General features: G+C 35.8%; 1 long non-coding RNA gene across 2 annotated transcripts; it reads right to left on the bottom strand.

Annotated features, from left to right (window-relative positions):
• Nucleotides 1-1,928: 1,928 nt before the first annotated feature.
• Nucleotides 1,929-5,529, bottom strand: LOC135197516 (uncharacterized). Of its 2 annotated transcripts, none has more exons than XR_010310663.1 (3): nucleotides 5,427-5,529; nucleotides 4,749-4,826; nucleotides 1,929-2,737 (listed from the first exon to the last, which is right to left on the bottom strand). It is a non-coding gene; the product is annotated as an uncharacterized LOC135197516 (long non-coding RNA). The 2 variants fall into 2 exon arrangements; XR_010310706.1 differs by having other exon boundaries at nucleotides 4,745-4,826.
• Nucleotides 5,530-16,745: the final 11,216 nt, after the last annotated feature.

Raw genomic sequence — 16,745 nt, forward strand, 5'->3', positions numbered from 1 at the left:
CACATACTTTGTTTTCCCTATGAAAATACCAAGGAAGTAACCAAGAAATGAAAACTAAAGACCCATTATTTATCAATAAAAAAAACTAATGCAAAAGCAACTGGTAGGTTTACTAATGCAGAATATCCCAGGAACCTGTACTAAAAAAACTATCAGGAATTCAACACTGAAAGGTTCGCAAATCCGCCCGTGGCTGCACATTTTCTTAAATCCTGGTTCCTCCAGCAAGCTGTGGCCAGAAAAACAACGGCAGCAGAAAATTTTCTTACGGTAATAATTCGGCCACTCCTTAAAAAGAGAACGTTTCACGAAATAGGCACGATATCTTTTACTTTAAGGATAATTAGCTTATAAAAACCATGCATTGCGTATCTCCAATCAACAATGTCCAAAAAGGTATTACCCACTGAATACTTGCAACTAAATGGAGTAGAGTTACCTCGTACATTTTATGCCATAATTATACATTAAGGCTGTATAGCAAATATTTATACTTAATGTTCGCTATACGTAGAAACCACTCAAACAAAATTTGTATACCATATTAGAAAATGTACTTTTTTGAAAATCGTCAAAATCAAAATTAAGATAACCCACATACTATGATCAGAATTGTATTCTTAAAGAGACCTTCGATCTTTCAAGAATTCGGGTAAAAGTTAAGGAAACAACTGAACTTAAAAGCAACGAAGTTGTGTAATGTGAGCTCTTGTTAGGGAGGAAATGATTACATCATAGGTCAGTTTTGCCACTAATCATCATCAAAAACTCAACAGTACCTACCATAGTATACTGTATTTAAAACTGCATGTTGGTACATGCATTAACTGCCTGATGACCTTTTAAAGTCAGTGGCACCCATGAGCTTGTTCCATTTAAATGGATTTTATCTACTAAAAAATTCTGGATGATCAACTTTAACGAAGACTTCTAGCAGCTCCAAATTAAAACCTACCCCAAACCATTAACCATTCTATACGTGGTATATAAGCAGTGGAATTTAACCCGAGGAATGCTTGTTTTCGACTAATTATTTGCTCCTTAGGCAGTGTAAAAAAAAAAAAAAAAAAAAAAAAAAAAAAAAAACAAAAAAAAAAAAAAAAAAAAAAAAACACCAAGCTAGTCAAGTGAAGTACAGCGATAAAAGGAAAATGTATATTCGAAACTTTGTTTGGCTTATCTACGCGTCACCTACTCCAGAGGTACTAGACTAAACATGGCAGTAGGACCTTGGGACGCCGTGTTTAGTACTAATCCCTCGGGATCAAAGTACTCTAGAAACTCATTTCTATGTTATGGTCGACAGATTATATTATTACACTAAATCTTCGTGCAGCTGTGTATTTTACAATTAACAAAGTTTAGTTACTAGCACCTCTGAGTAGACAACTCTGATATAAGCCAAAACTAGCACAGATTAGTTCCTCCCCAGCCCGGTCCTTAACAAAAGCCCTCTCCAGGAGTTAATTTGTTCATGTTAACATCCTATTGCACATCTCTACAAAGGAGTCATATTAGTTTGCGGATCGTAGCCACTGGCAATTCTAAAACTATTTTATTACCAAGAGATCGCCACAACTAAGTTACTGAAGCAAAACCACACTCCCAACCAATCTTCTATCCTTTGAGCAATTTTAACATATAAAATTTGAAGAGCCAGTGAGAAGGCCAACAACTATTGTTAAGGTGCAATGCAAATATCTTTAATTTCTATCGCTATATTTAAACACAAAAATAAAGTACGTATACATAAAAAAAGAAACTATAAAGTGTTGAGTAACCAGCTACAAAATTTATAGGCATAAGCGATAAGAACTACTTTACAAGACAAAATAGATTAAAAGTTTGCTGCCAACTTTACGTGTTAGCTGCCTGCTTTATGGTTACAACCTAATTATAACCCTCACATGGCAATTATGACAACCAAGTATTATCCTCATTTTCTTTAATGTAAAAATGAATTTTCACTTCCAACCATTATCACAGTCACCTTTGTGTTTCAGCCCAATGCAATTTCCAGACCATAAGTTTTAAACAGATTCCAGTCATCAGGAGGGGTCAAAATACAATCTTATCACTTAGTTGAATAAGAAGTTAGACCTGCATAAACTAGACCTGCATAAACTAGCCTGCATAAACTATTGCAAGAAAAGCCAAAATACGATACTATCCGAAAACTCCTTAAGAATAAGAAATTCCTTTTAGTTACTTTTATAAAATTACCCTCATCTTCTGTTAACCAGAGTAACTTCCATTCCTTTGATTGCATAGGAAATATGGCCATTAAACCAGAACCTGACACCTCAAACCTTTATGTCAGTTACTAATTTCTTATATGAATTTCCCAATCTTGCTTCTGTTACTCAACCAGTAACACCATTCCATCGATTTCACATGACAAAGTCTACCCCCATCATATGACATTTTGGGTTAAAGAAACCTACAAAGGTTTACAGATTATATGAATTAAGTTAGTTTTCATACCCTTAAATACTATTACATTGCATTAGTAGTCAGATTAAACTTATGACTATTAGGTTGTGAATAGCGTCTACAATTAAGTCCTAGCTGTCTGGGTAACCGAATTTAGCTCTTCGAATCCTGATAGGATATGCACAGCGTCGGAGTCAAAAAGTTTAGTACTAGTTGTCTGGGTAACTAAATTCACTCTTAACATAAGGCGTTGCTTTCCACTATTAGTGTCGTCCTTAGGGTCTGCTGCAGCTACACCGAGAGCCTGTGCATAAGAAAAGTAGTTTGATTGGGTTTTGAATAGTTTTAGTGGCAAACTTACCCAATTATAAGTAGGGAATAGAAACCCGATTAGTTAACCCTAGCAGCTATTCCAAGACAATACTATCGTAAGATTAAATGTTCCCATTAACAATCACATTCATCATAGTTACTTCAAACTGCCGTAACTCCCATAAATAATCCCATATATTAATAATGTTCCTTCAAACTCTCATGCACAACCCCCAAGGGCGAAAGTGAGTGAGTTAAAATATGACAGTGGTTCCCGAAGCATTCTTCATATCTGAGGAAAAGCTGATGAAGGAAAGTGTCATTGAACACTTTCAACGCTACCTGCACCGTCGTATTTCCTAACTTTTACACGAAAACTTTGCTTGAGGAGCCTACGAGGGGTGTGTGTTTACCACACTGACAGAAGTAAGTTAACGAAGCTATCCAAATTTGAAATAAAATTTCCATTAAAATTACTTTAACTAGCCTATTAGGATTATATGAAAAGACCACGACAGTAGTGCAAAGAAAATTATTTAGAAATCCCAAGACCTACCTTGGCCTCTTAGAAAAAAATCACCTACCAGTCTAGTTCCTAAACTAGTGGAAATAAAATACCAATTATAAAAATATATAAAATACCAATTAAAAAAAATATATTAAGTTACCAACCAAATTCTCATCTGCACTAAAATAAGGCAAAACTAAGAAGGCTATAGTACTATAAAATTGATATTAATAACTTTCTGTTAAACTTCTCCGAAAGTGACTTTACGCTAACCTATGCCTTGCATATTTATAGAAAAAAAAGTGTATTACCTTTATCCTAATCTCTTCACCTATATAAAATTACACCGGTGACCTTATTCTATCTTGTTATATTTTATAGATCCATACCTAGTTTTCCCATTAGGTCCTAGCTACACAAACTATCGGCCTCGCAGTACTAACTAAAGAACTTTGTTGGTTTGTTTGAATTTCCTATTGTGTATGGTGATAAAGTCACCATACACAATATGCAAGTCCACCTTTGCCTGACAAGTGGCACCGCAACCCCGGCAAAGGTGGACTTGGGAAGTAGGGCAACTAAGTGAAAGTCTCTTACTCCAAAAGTCTCTTACTCCAAAAGTCTCTTACTCCAAAAGTCTCTTACTCCAAAAGTCTCTTACTTATGAAGCTGAAATAATTACCCTTAAAGCTGAATATAGAATTCACATTGTTCAAGAACTTTTGAATTCCAAATTATAATTTACTTAAATAAAGTTAAAGCTAAACCAAGGCAAGTGAAGTTTTAAATATTTAAACAACTAATCTAAAATCTATTTTTACTCTACAAACTTTAATATAACTTACACATTAAACTGAAGACTCTCAAACTTTCACAAACATTCACAAATTAAATCTAACCTATCTAGAATTAAACTGTCAGACAGCTAAACCCCTATAATTTAAAAAAAACTAAACTATTAAAAACAAAATAAGTTTCTGATGCTGAAACCAATGTTAAAATCTTCAAATTTTCAAGATTTCGTTAAAAAGTTCAATTTTAACTTAAAATGTTGGAAAAAAACTTCTTAAAGACTTAATTCTAACAATGCTTTGAATAAAACATATATTAAAAAGCCTGAACTTCAAATGAAAACAAATGTTTTGAACCTGAAAAATCTCAAAAAACCTTAAAACTGAACTTTAGCTTGAATATATTTATTTAAGAAAGTTTTTTTTTTAAAACCGAACTTAAACTTTGAACTTAAAACCTTTAAAAGGTAATTTCTAAATTAAAAGCTTGAAAATCAATGAATTCTAAATAAAACTTACGAATTAGCTTTAAAATAAATTCAAAACAAAAAGCTAGGAAATAAAATTCGAAATAAAACTGAATTACAAAGGAAGTAAAACTAAACTAAGAATTAAGTTTAACTTAAACTTAAATAAAAAAAAAAGACAATAAAACTTACTCAGTAACGTACAGTCAAGATAAAAGAAACTTTGTACTTACTTACTAATCCTGCTTAGCCGTAAGGTATCTGCATTAAAACTAATCCATAACTCTTTGTGGTACGCTTACTTAACACCCTGGCCTGAAATAAAAATATGTATTAAAGCCCAAAATGTTCTAGCAAGTGGAAACAACTAAGAACTAACTTAATTTATACCGAAACATTTATTAACCAAACGATGAATAAAATAATTCACTTAAAAGACCCCCTCTAGATTTAGTGAATTCACTAACCCAAGAAACTTTAAATTCTATCTTAAGAAGTGCCATTGCAGCATAAAAGTTAACATTAAAACCGTACGTAGCACTGCACAAGACTGCTAGTATGAGGCTGAAGTGCATAGAATTAACACTAAACGATCTAGTTCAGTTTAGTTTCCACTGCACAAGATTGCTAGTGTTCAGAGAAGAGCATAAATAAACGCTAAGCGATCTAGCTTAGTTTAGTAATAAATAGGCATGGAAACCAAATTTTAATTACCATGCTGAAGGGCAATACTTCAATAGTTAACATTAAATCTAACAGTTAATTTTTAAGAAAAATTTTTAGGCATAAAATGTATAAATTTTAAAGATAAAACCGGCAAACCGAGAACTTAAAACGACAAACTAAACACCGCAAATACCACAACCTAAAATTACCCAAGATATACAAAGCTCAATACAGTAAAAACTCACGAACCCAATACACATCTCGACGAAGCACGCCTTCTTGCTGGAAAAGTCCATTCGCAATGCGACCACCGTTCACCCCGTACGGCACCGCCAAAGAACCCAATACAAATGAAAATAAGTCGAATTGGTATTGACGAAGCCTGTCTTAGGGGCCCCATTCACGCACCGGTACTACCTGCAGGTCTCCGGTTTGGGGCGGAGCTTCAGTGGCCAGACGACCGAAATTGTACACATACATTACGCAGGCGGCCGGAGTGAAATCAGGTTAGTCTACTCTCGGCCAGCAATGGGTAAGGTGTTATTAGAGAGGGAGCTGCAGATTCTAGCTCTTTGTATTGTAGCTTACGAGAAACGTAAGCAGCCGAGAAGGAAGAAAAGGGTTTGGATGAAGGAATGGCTAGCAAAAAGAGAAATACTATCCCACACAAACCTGTTGTCACATTTAGTATGGGAGCCTCATGATTTCTTTAACTATCTACGAATGGATGACTAAATTTCGCAAGCTTCTAGACCTTGTGGCACCACATATACAGAGGAAAGACACTTGCATGAGATCTGCTATATCACCAAGGGACAGACTTGCGGCAACTCTCCGGTATTTAGCAACAGGAAGGTCTTACGAAGACCTGAAATTCAGCGTAGCAGTATCACCACAAGCTTTGGGACGCATAATTCCGGAAACTTGCGAAGTTATATGGAAGGTATTAAGGAAAGAATATATGAAGGCAAGTGCATGATGTTTATTGTTTATATACATAACGGTCACATATGAAGTTGAACACAATATTAAAAAATACCACGCATAATTATACACCCTATAATTATACTATATTAATGTTTATCATTATTAGCTTTGTATCCTCACATACATTACGTTTGTAGGTTACCCAAAGCACCCCATGAGAAAATAAGGTGTGCAGAAGTTTAGTATTATGTATATGCTTCCTATTTTCATTATTAAATTTTTGAGCAAATTTTCATTGTTCATCGTCAACTTTACGCAATTTACTTGCTATTAATTTACCAAACAAATCATATTCTTCATCTTCACGTGTTCCCAGTAATTTGTCCCCAATGATGCCCAGAACCTCGTCAGGCTTGTTGCTCACTGACGGTCCCGGTTGGCAGCTCCGTTTTGCAGGTGGTAATGAAAGGGGTCTTGAAGCTCCAGGCTGGGATGTAGACTGGCAGTCCATCTCGATCACATCCTTAAATTGGGACAAAAATAACATGGATATTACTATTGAATAAAGCAGTATTAATAATTATGCCTTTATCTCCACAGTTCCCACATTCGAAGGAGGAATGGTGCCAGATTGGTCAAGACTTCGAAGAAATGTGGCAGTTCCCTAATTGGCTGGGCGCTGTAGACGGGAATCATGAAGCAATTGTTCCTCCCCTAATTCAGGATCTTTCTTTCACAATTACAAAGGATTTCACAGAATGGTTCTCATGGCAGTCATTGTGCAGGCTATATATCCACATACGTGGTCAACTCTTATCACTTACTGTTTATTACTGCTTATGCCAAATCAATTTATATCCCAAACAGTAGGAGATTTTTTTGTACTGAATGTGAGGGTTCTGTAAGAAAATACATTTATATGTATTACAGGCAATTATGAAATAAAGGTGTGCATTTATATTCAGTATAATGAATTATTACCTATATTTACTGAGTATTATTCCTTTCACGCTCAGGTGACAATTCATTTTTCAGGTTGCTATTGGACTATTTTATACAGATTAGGAAGTGTATATGGATGACGAAGGGAAAATTGCGCAGGTCTTTACACACTTTTAAGTTTTTTTTATTCTTCTAGAGCTCTATAGAATAGTTTGAGGATTCCAAGAAAAGGCTGCAAAAATGCTTCACGAGCGTGAAACGTTTTAATATGATATTTAAGTGTTTACATACCTCTTCAATATTTGATGATAATTCTTGGTGTTTCTTGGTCACGAAGGAATAAAAGCTGGTCGTAGCACCACAGACTTGGACGATAGACCTCATCTATGGCTGCCCCAGACTTCTTTGAATTTTCAACCTTTTTCATTTCTTTCCTGAAGGAACTGCGCATGTTGTTTATCTTCTTGGTTACCGTGTCACGGGTAGCACTCCCAATCCTCTCTCGAAGTTTCTTCACAATGTCTCATACGCTTCATTTTTTCATATTCCTGTTGAATAGTCTTTCACTCTTAATATTCCATATACATGGATTTTGCTTGTATAAATCAAATAAATTAATTCCAAAAATCTTTTATCCACCGAATGGTCTGACATAGTGGTCGCCTACTGATGGGTTCTTCTACTGCGACTTTAACCATAGACTGAGGATAAGCCTGCAGGCCGCGTCGAAGAGATCATCACATACATTCAGGCCTGCTCGAACAGGTCTCGAGCTGTCCGGTCGCCTGTGAGTTTGAACCTTAGGAATAAAATCCCACCATACACGCAACGATACAGTTAAACCACGCCCACAACGTTCTCACCTGGAGGCTGCAACTGAGCGTGAATTACACAGGCAAGGACTCTTCAACACCGAAGCAAGCTGTTCTTGAGGATAGCAAGCAAGGACCACTGAAACTGTGTGGTTGTGGGACGTCACTTTATCACCTTTTCGTCACCGGAGAAGGTTAAGGCAATGATAAAAAAAATGAATAAATAAATAAATGAATATGATAAAAATCGGCAGAAATTATTATTATTATTATTATTATTATTATTATTATTATTAGGAGTTGCCGGAGACCCTTCCTTTTTAGTGAACTAACCCAATTATGTATAAGTAGTTAGCCTGTCTGAAAAAAAATCATTAATTATTTTTATTATATTACATAAGAGAAGAAAATCCACAGTTATGTACATGTACATAAGCATATTTAAGGGTAAATCTGCACAGAGAACCTTTGGGAAAAGGTGAATCGAACAGTTTCCCGAAAGCTTTCTGTACAGGGTTATCTTTAAATTTAATAAAAAGGATGTACTACATATATATAACTGTGGATTTGCTACTCCATTCCAAAACTCATATTATTATTATTGTTATTATTATCATATATTGGATATTTGCCATTTACTCTTCCTTTCTAGCAAACTACTTGAATTATGTATTGGTGTTTGGACTCTAAATGGAATTATTATTATTATTATTATTATTATTATTATTATTATTATTATTATTATTATTATTATTATTATTATTGCAGTTGTTTTCAGCTGTGCTCGGGCATAAACGAACTTAATTTAGTTTACAGTATTGTGTTCATCTTATCGTTCATCATATATGGCCTGGAGCTGAAATAAAGTATGTTATTACGATTATTATTAGTTAATGTAACATGGCGTCACAATGGCAATGTCATCGTCAGGGTTGTGGCAATGAATAGACATGGTACGTAGGTTCGCAATCCACTACGGTAAGAAAGGTCTCCCTCATCTGTCGTAAGTGATATAATTAGTGGCTAACAGTGGTCAATGAATTTACTGCAACCAGACCAAATTGTACGATCATCGTCTGATATTCGAATCGTGTTTCGATATCCTTAGTTGGAGCTCTGAAGAATGTTACTATGTAGGAGATATATATATATATATATATATATAATATATATATATATATATATATATATATATATATATATATATATATATATATATATAAACGGAGACGACAAGTATCTCGTTATTCTTTTGGTAGCGAAAGCCAGAGCGGAAGACAACTGGTAGTTGGCAATACTTTCTCTCTCTCTCTCTCTCTCTCTCTCTCTCTCTCTCTCTCTCTCTCTCTCTCCTCTCTCTCTTGATACCCAACAGCTCTTTCTCCCTCTCTCTCTCTCTCTCTTCTCTCTCTCTCTCTCATCTCTCTCTCTCTCTCGTCATACCTCCCCTCCATTTCATTAGGTCACGAATCAAATAGTCCGTGAACTTACAAAAATAGACCATTTATTTAAAAAGCAAATTATTAACTAAATAACTCAGATTCTTAAACAGAATGAATTAAATGAATAACTCAGATTCTTAACAGAATGATTAACTGAATAACTCAAAGTCCAAATAACTCAGATAACCGTCGGTAATTAACAGTCTACACAGTAATTAGTCAACACCATTTCTCCAGTGAATAACCCCACTCTTCTTCAGCAAATAGTACCCTCTACTAGAATCGCCTGTTAAAAGAAGAGGAGAACAAACTGGTAAGCATACACAATTGTAAATAAAAAGTCAAAAGATTAAATGAAATAGAACATCTTTACAAAATATCAAAAATACAGACAAGTCACACCTTTGGCCAAAGCACAGTAATTCTTACCCATTTCAGCTAGTTTCACTTCACCAAACAGAAACATGTTGGCAGAACCATCCCGCCTCTGCCTTCTCTCCCCATAACTGTCTTTATGGTTCTGGCTAATTACATGCTATTATGGACGGACATAGCTCGTACGAACGCACGAATTCGCACACACACTGATCACACCCAGAAACCACTCATAACCAGTTTCAAAGGCACCTTTGACAAACGCCCATAATGAGAGACGAGCGTTGACCTGCTTAGGTAAAGATTTTAATGACACACCACCTCAAGACCTATCAGCATTTCTAAGCTGAGATGTTCTCTGTCTCCGGGAAGCTAAAAACGATGATTCCCAATTTCTGAGGAATGTCAAAGCACGTAACATACAACGATGTCTCATACATATCATATCATATTATATTATTAGTCATATCATAGCGAATCCCCCTCTTGTTATACTATATATATATATATATATATATATATATATATATATATATATATATATATATATATATATATATTTAAGTATTAATGCAGAATATTTACAAGTTTTCTTTTTTAGTATTGAAATATCCCGTTTTGGGCATCTGTTTGAAATATTATTTCTACTGAATTTTTTTTATTCACGTACAAATAAGACCCGTAGCTGGGGTGGGGGTGGGCGTGTCAGAGTGTTCAGATGAACCCCCAACAGAGCACCTGCAGCTCCACCTGGCCAGTGTTATGAAAATGGATACGGAAGTATCTTCTGGATACTTTTATAAATTGCTGACGAAAATATTACGAAATGGTAGACAATTTGAAAAATTGGTTACTATCTTGCTATTTTTTAAGTATTATAAAACGAATCTGGCATTTCCACTTCGGAACTACGTCACATTGGGCTTTCAGGAGAGATTTTCTAATCTCTCAATCACAGCAATTTCTTTTCTTGGTAAAATAGGGAACCTGAAAGGTGCCATTGAAACTTAATACATCTCTGACCTGCCTTCACCAGAACTGGTGCCCCAAGAGATCATGCGATGGAAGGTGAGATTTTCAAAGATTCCAAGTGAAAACAGGCCTACGGCCCAAGCAGCAGCAGCAATGGAGTGTGACCCACACCATTTCCCTAACATTCGGAATTTACTTCAAATAGCATGCGCCTTACCAGTCACATCCTGCAAATATGAGTGGAGTGCCAGTGTTATGAGGACCCTTCGCACACATGCGTTGCCTGCCAGCATGACTGAGGACAGACTGACATACCAGACTCTCCTCCATATCCACTATGGCAAGAAGGTAAACCTTGAAAGGTTTGTAAAGCTGTCTGCAAAAGACACGAGACGAATGCAACTGGACTCGCTAATTGCAAATAAAGACTAGGTACTGTGCATATTTATATTCCTTATATTATTCAAATACATTTTTGTTTATCTTGCTTTGCTCTCTGGAAAGTACAATTGTGTACAGTGCAGACAGTACTTATAGAACCCTGGAGCTACCGGGGTCTTCATCCCCTGGAACCCCTCTAGGGCTCCGTCCCTGGTCCTAACACGGGGCCTAGGCGGCCACCATGGCCCCTCCTTCAAAGTTCTACCTTACACCAACTGAAGCCTCCTATAATTATAGTTGTGTGCATATATATATATATATATATATATATATATATATATTATATATATATATATATATATATATATATATATATGGTATATACGTATATATGAGGCATTTCCATGCAATGTGTAAAGCTAGTGAATTATCCTCAAATGAAATAGATATAAAATTAAAGTTAATTAAGTCTAAACAAGTAAATCTGCAGTAAGTAGTAGGTGGCTATGATGGAATGGTATTTCACCTATACTGATAACAATCTCCTAGATTTCATAAGGTAAAAAGTAGTCAAGGATGGGACAGAAGGTTTAGACTCGCAGTAACAACAGACTGTTGACAGACTTATATACTGAGATGAAGCAATTTGAATCAGCAAACTACTACCAAATTTACAAAGCTTTTGCGTCTGCTTCGTGCATGTATAATTAAAATAGTTTTACATATTTTACGAAGGGACAAATTCCGTGACATCATAAAAAAATACCAAAAAGGAAATTTTAAATCCCATACACTGCTGCGCAATATTTTTTTCCCTGCACCTCCTACCTTTTCTTAAACCAGCCACTCTTGGCTGTTCATCACTCCGTCTGACTCTAGAGAAGTTAGGATATTTTTGCTAATGCCGAAGCAAGTACGTACAATGTCGTTTTAGTTATCCAACTGACTCACACGATGTTGCTTTATTTACCCTATCAGCAGTTAGTATACGTTGTCTTTTTTATTTTGGTCAAAATTATATCTGTAGTGATTCCACCAAAGCCTGGTGTTATCCATCTCCTAAGTTTCTTTACTACTAATTGCACGTCCAAAACTCTGAATTCGTCTTTGTTGGCATTAAGGCATCCATCATTTGGCAAGTGTTTTTCTCTGGTCATATTATGTGGGCTGGCCTGTAACCAAATAAATATTTACTAGCTCTACTCTGCCTTTTGACTCTCCTTACTGAAATTTGAATGCATGTATCTATATTTTTTAGTCCAGTGGTTCCCAAACTGGGGGCTATGTAGCAGAATGCTAGGGGCCATAATCTGAAGAGTTTAGTGGTTAGGCAGTCAGTGGAGACACCTTACGGGGGCTGGTGGACCATGGGCAAGTATCCAGCTTGAAAAGTTTGGAAACCACTGTTTTAGTCCATTCTCAGCTGTAAACAGTGGCTTTGATACTGTGATTCCTATTGCACTTTATTAAAAACAGGAATAAAACTTAATGCAAAGTACTACTTAGAATAATTTCGTACATGGAAATGACTCAATTTCAGCTAGCTGTTACAGAAATTAGATATTAAAAAGACCAGAGAATTCTTTCTCATTAGTTCTTGTAATTCAACTTGGTCAGCATCAGCAATTGCTGATATCGTTAATTAATTCGAAACTGGGAAACTCTCGTGTTCACGTTTACTGTGAGAAGGAGTCAACATTTTTTTGTAAGAAATCATTTTAAATATGCTTCACTGGAGGATGTTCCAGCTTCTTTTCATTTTTTTGGCTTCAACTACAAGTTCGGGAAAGCAATCGATGGTCCTGGAAGATTAAGAGGAAAGAAAACGAGACTCCTTTGAGAGAGAGAGAGAGAGAGAGAGAGAGAGAGAGAGAGAGAGAGAGAGAGAGAGAGAAATAACTCGAAATTCCATCATTTAGTTTTTCTGGTCATGGACTGCTGAGATAGTTACTGAAAGCATTCTCCCAGAAGTGAAGGAGTTTGCTGACATTTGCTTTCCTCATTTTTGCGTCGGAGAGAGATTTCTCGTTGACTTTAGTCTCTTTTTTTACTGCTTTGCGCTCTTATCTATTCTTTCGTAGTCTTTACTTCAATCACTTCATTAATTTACTTCATCATTTCCCTCACAACATTTAATCTAACCAGTTATTTCTACGAAGATTTTCATCTCGGAAGAATTTTTTCTGCTCACTTATATTTTTCTTTTCGTTTTGTTTGTTTACTAAGCCTCTTGTTTATGCACTGTCCTCCTGCATATCCGCACGACTTTACGAGTGTTTAATGTTTAGAGCCTGGAAATATTTAAACTTTACTTTAGCTATAATAGTTGAAAGTAAAATTTTGGTATTTAATAAGCAAAAGCTTCCAATCTATGGATACGACTTTTAACCTCATGCCACCAGTATTATTATTAATTCTTTGTTCAATGAGCTTTACCTAAAATCTCTAATTAAAACAGCAACCTCTGACTAATAGAGACGCACCCCACCCCCCTGTCCCCAAAGCTGTTTTGAGACTAGGAGCATCGCGGCCTAAGAAATAAACAAAGATTGCAGCTGGGACAAGCCGGGGTGATCCGAAGGATAGCCCTCTCGAGAGGGCTTCCGTGGGGACGTGACCTAACATTTGCAGAGGCATTTTGAAGTGTGTCAAGTGACACGAGATGTGTGGCGCGCCTCGGATCAAAGGCTTTGGCTGGATGCATATCTACCCTGTGATATTAGATGCCACCAGAAAGGAACCGGTTTTTTTCATGGATTTGAATGAGAGTCATCGTGTTTGAAAGTGCTGCGGATTACAAGTGATTTCCGATGTGGGTTCAAAAGTTGGTGAGATTAAGCCTTTGGTTGGTTTCCCTTTTGTTCTGTCCATGTAACAAATAAGCAAATAACTTTTGAAAGTAGTTACTCCCTCTCATGCGATTACATGCTTAGTGATAAAGTCTTGTGTATAAACCATAAGTAGAATAGCCTTTCCTCTTCGCTCATATGACTTCCGAATTAGACACTCACTACATGACCGCAATAGTGGTGTTGAAAAAGTATTGATACCCATAATATTTGACAAGCTTCATGGTGTTAACGCTCTCATAGTGGAAAAATATTCATGTTGCAAAGTCTGTATAGAGCAAGCTTTTTTTTTTTCTTGAAGGTTTATTCTTCAATGAATATCATTTAATAAATGAATACATTGAACAAGCACATTGTACTTAATAGGTGGTAATTCAAAAACACGTTACTTTGAGGTTTCTTACAGCAGTCATAAAAACTTCATTCTTGTACCTCAAATAGTTTTTCTGGAAACTTGAATGTCTATGGATTAGATAGGCTATCTCGATTAGCATCTTATGGGAGAGAGAGAGAGAGAGAGAGAGAGAGAGAGAGAGAGAGAGAGAGAGAGAGAGAGAGAGAGAGAGAGAGAAAGCTGTCTTCTTGAATAACACTAGATAATAAGTCATTCTGGGCAATTATAGGCAGTCCGGATGGCTAGAATTATTATTTTTGGTTAGCTTTTTCCAAGGGAAGGTTTCTATGTGTCTGAAGGATAGAAAGTAATATGTTAGTCCAAGATGATTAAAAGAAAGGAAACTAATTCAATACCCATTGTAATTTTTTTCCCGGCTGTCGAGGGATTCGACTTGAATCTACTCTGGAACTTAATAAATTAAACTCCGTTGTATTTAGAAAATATATTAAAATCGTTAACATTCACTATAGTTTCAAAACCAACTGGCCTCCTCTTCAGGTGACTACAGAATGATAAAATAAAAATTGGTGAATTACAAATGTTAAGAAACAAGATAAATAGCCACCTTCGGTTATTACAGAACTGCCGTTATTAACAATTGTTAAATATTCAACGACCTGCCGATAGTGTTAAGGTTGGCTGCTTAAACTACATAATAGGACAACTAACCGACAAACTTTTAGTTAACAGCATTCAGGTTAGAAATGGGAACTGCCCTAATGAGAGCAGGCTCAACTATCGTCCTTTTCCGTGTATTGTTTGTTTTAAATAACATTTTACTGTTTTGCCAATCAACACTATTAATAGTTGATGATAAGTGCATGTTCCTCAATCACTGATTTACAGATCTTCCTGATTGCCCTGTATAGACATTTTTACAATCTGCGCAAGGAACCCAATACACTACCTTATGTTCTCATCACCATCATTGATATAATTGTTATTCAGACTTTTTCCCATTGAACACGGGTAGTTAGCTGTACTCAGTATTGACATTTACCTTTCTTAAGGTCAATGTTAATGCTGCGTACAGTCCATCATTACTATTGCAATATGGCTGGGTAATATCAGGTTTTCTATAAATTGCCTCTTTAATAGATAAAAAATAAGATAATTTGCGTGCTTTGAGAAGGGGTCTCAGTAATTTTGGGAGGCAAATACTTAAATTCAAATCTGGAGAGATACCAGCTATGGAATTTCGTAGAGTCCTGCCATCTTCGTTTCCAAATGATACGTAAGAAAAACAAACCTAAAATTCAATAATCTCAAGGAATTAACAGATTTAAGTTTATCCATTTATCCTACTTGCAAAAAAACGCAATTCAAAATCAGTAATATAACGATAATTACTAAATACAGTTTGATTCAGAAGTAATGAGATCTTGTACATATCAATAAGTAAATTCATAGCTAAATTACATTGGTAGTTATATCCATCGAATGACAAAATTCATATGGCAATAATAATATTTATTTTCATTTACTGTATAATTAATGTTTACTTTTAATATAAGCTTTGGAAAGTATCAGATTCAGATTATATTGTAATACTGATGATGCCTTTATAAATTTTGTGCAACGAACATCAAAATGCCAAGCGATGTCAGCAGCAAAGTTAACCTTAACATAGGGCCAAGAGCGAGTGCAATAATTTCCTGCATATAATAAGTTTAATGTGCAAGAAGTGGAAAGGAGACTTCAGCTTTAATATGGGACCGCCCAGAGAGAGAGAGAGAGAGAGAGAGAGAGAGAGAGAGAGAGAGAGAGAGAGAGAGAACTCGGGGCAAACATTTTCCCTTAATAGCTCAATGTCTCACCCAACGTTTTCCCTTATACTTTTAGTTATTTTTCTCTTTGCCCTTTTCCGATTCATTTCATTTGTCAACGCATGCGCATTGCCTCTTCATAACTATATTGAAGCAATAGCTGAACGAGCTGGTTTAGAATAATTTTGATTACGTGGAAATTCTCAAGTAAAACACACCACACACACCACACACAGACACACAGACACACACACACACACACACATACACACAGAGAGAGAGAGAGAGAGAGAGAGAAGAGAGAGAGAGATTCTTTCCTACTTACTACTGGTTATAATGAGCGCTAAATCAACAAGCTCAGTGCTCTTCTGGACCGAACATTCCTCATAAGGCTTGATGCGAGTCCTAATTTGATGGTAGACAATTTCTCTTCCACACAATTACATCAAGTTTTGTTTCCCTCTTTTATAATTTTGCAGACGAGTAATTCTATCCATAGAAAATGATCCGTGTTCCTCAGCATAGTAAGTTTCGACTAACGAAAGGAAACAATTTAGAAAGTTTGGCCATTATAACTACACCGGGCTTTGGTTGTATCAAAGCAAAAAAGAAATATTTTCCGCCAAAGTTATAATTGATAATTTGTAAATGAGATGGCGAAGGCTTGTCGCATCTCGTTTGATGAAGAAATTGGAAACGGCGAAA

The sequence above is a fragment of the Macrobrachium nipponense genome, chromosome 11, assembly GCF_015104395.2.
Source record: "Macrobrachium nipponense isolate FS-2020 chromosome 11, ASM1510439v2, whole genome shotgun sequence".
Taxonomy (NCBI): domain Eukaryota; kingdom Metazoa; phylum Arthropoda; class Malacostraca; order Decapoda; family Palaemonidae; genus Macrobrachium; species Macrobrachium nipponense.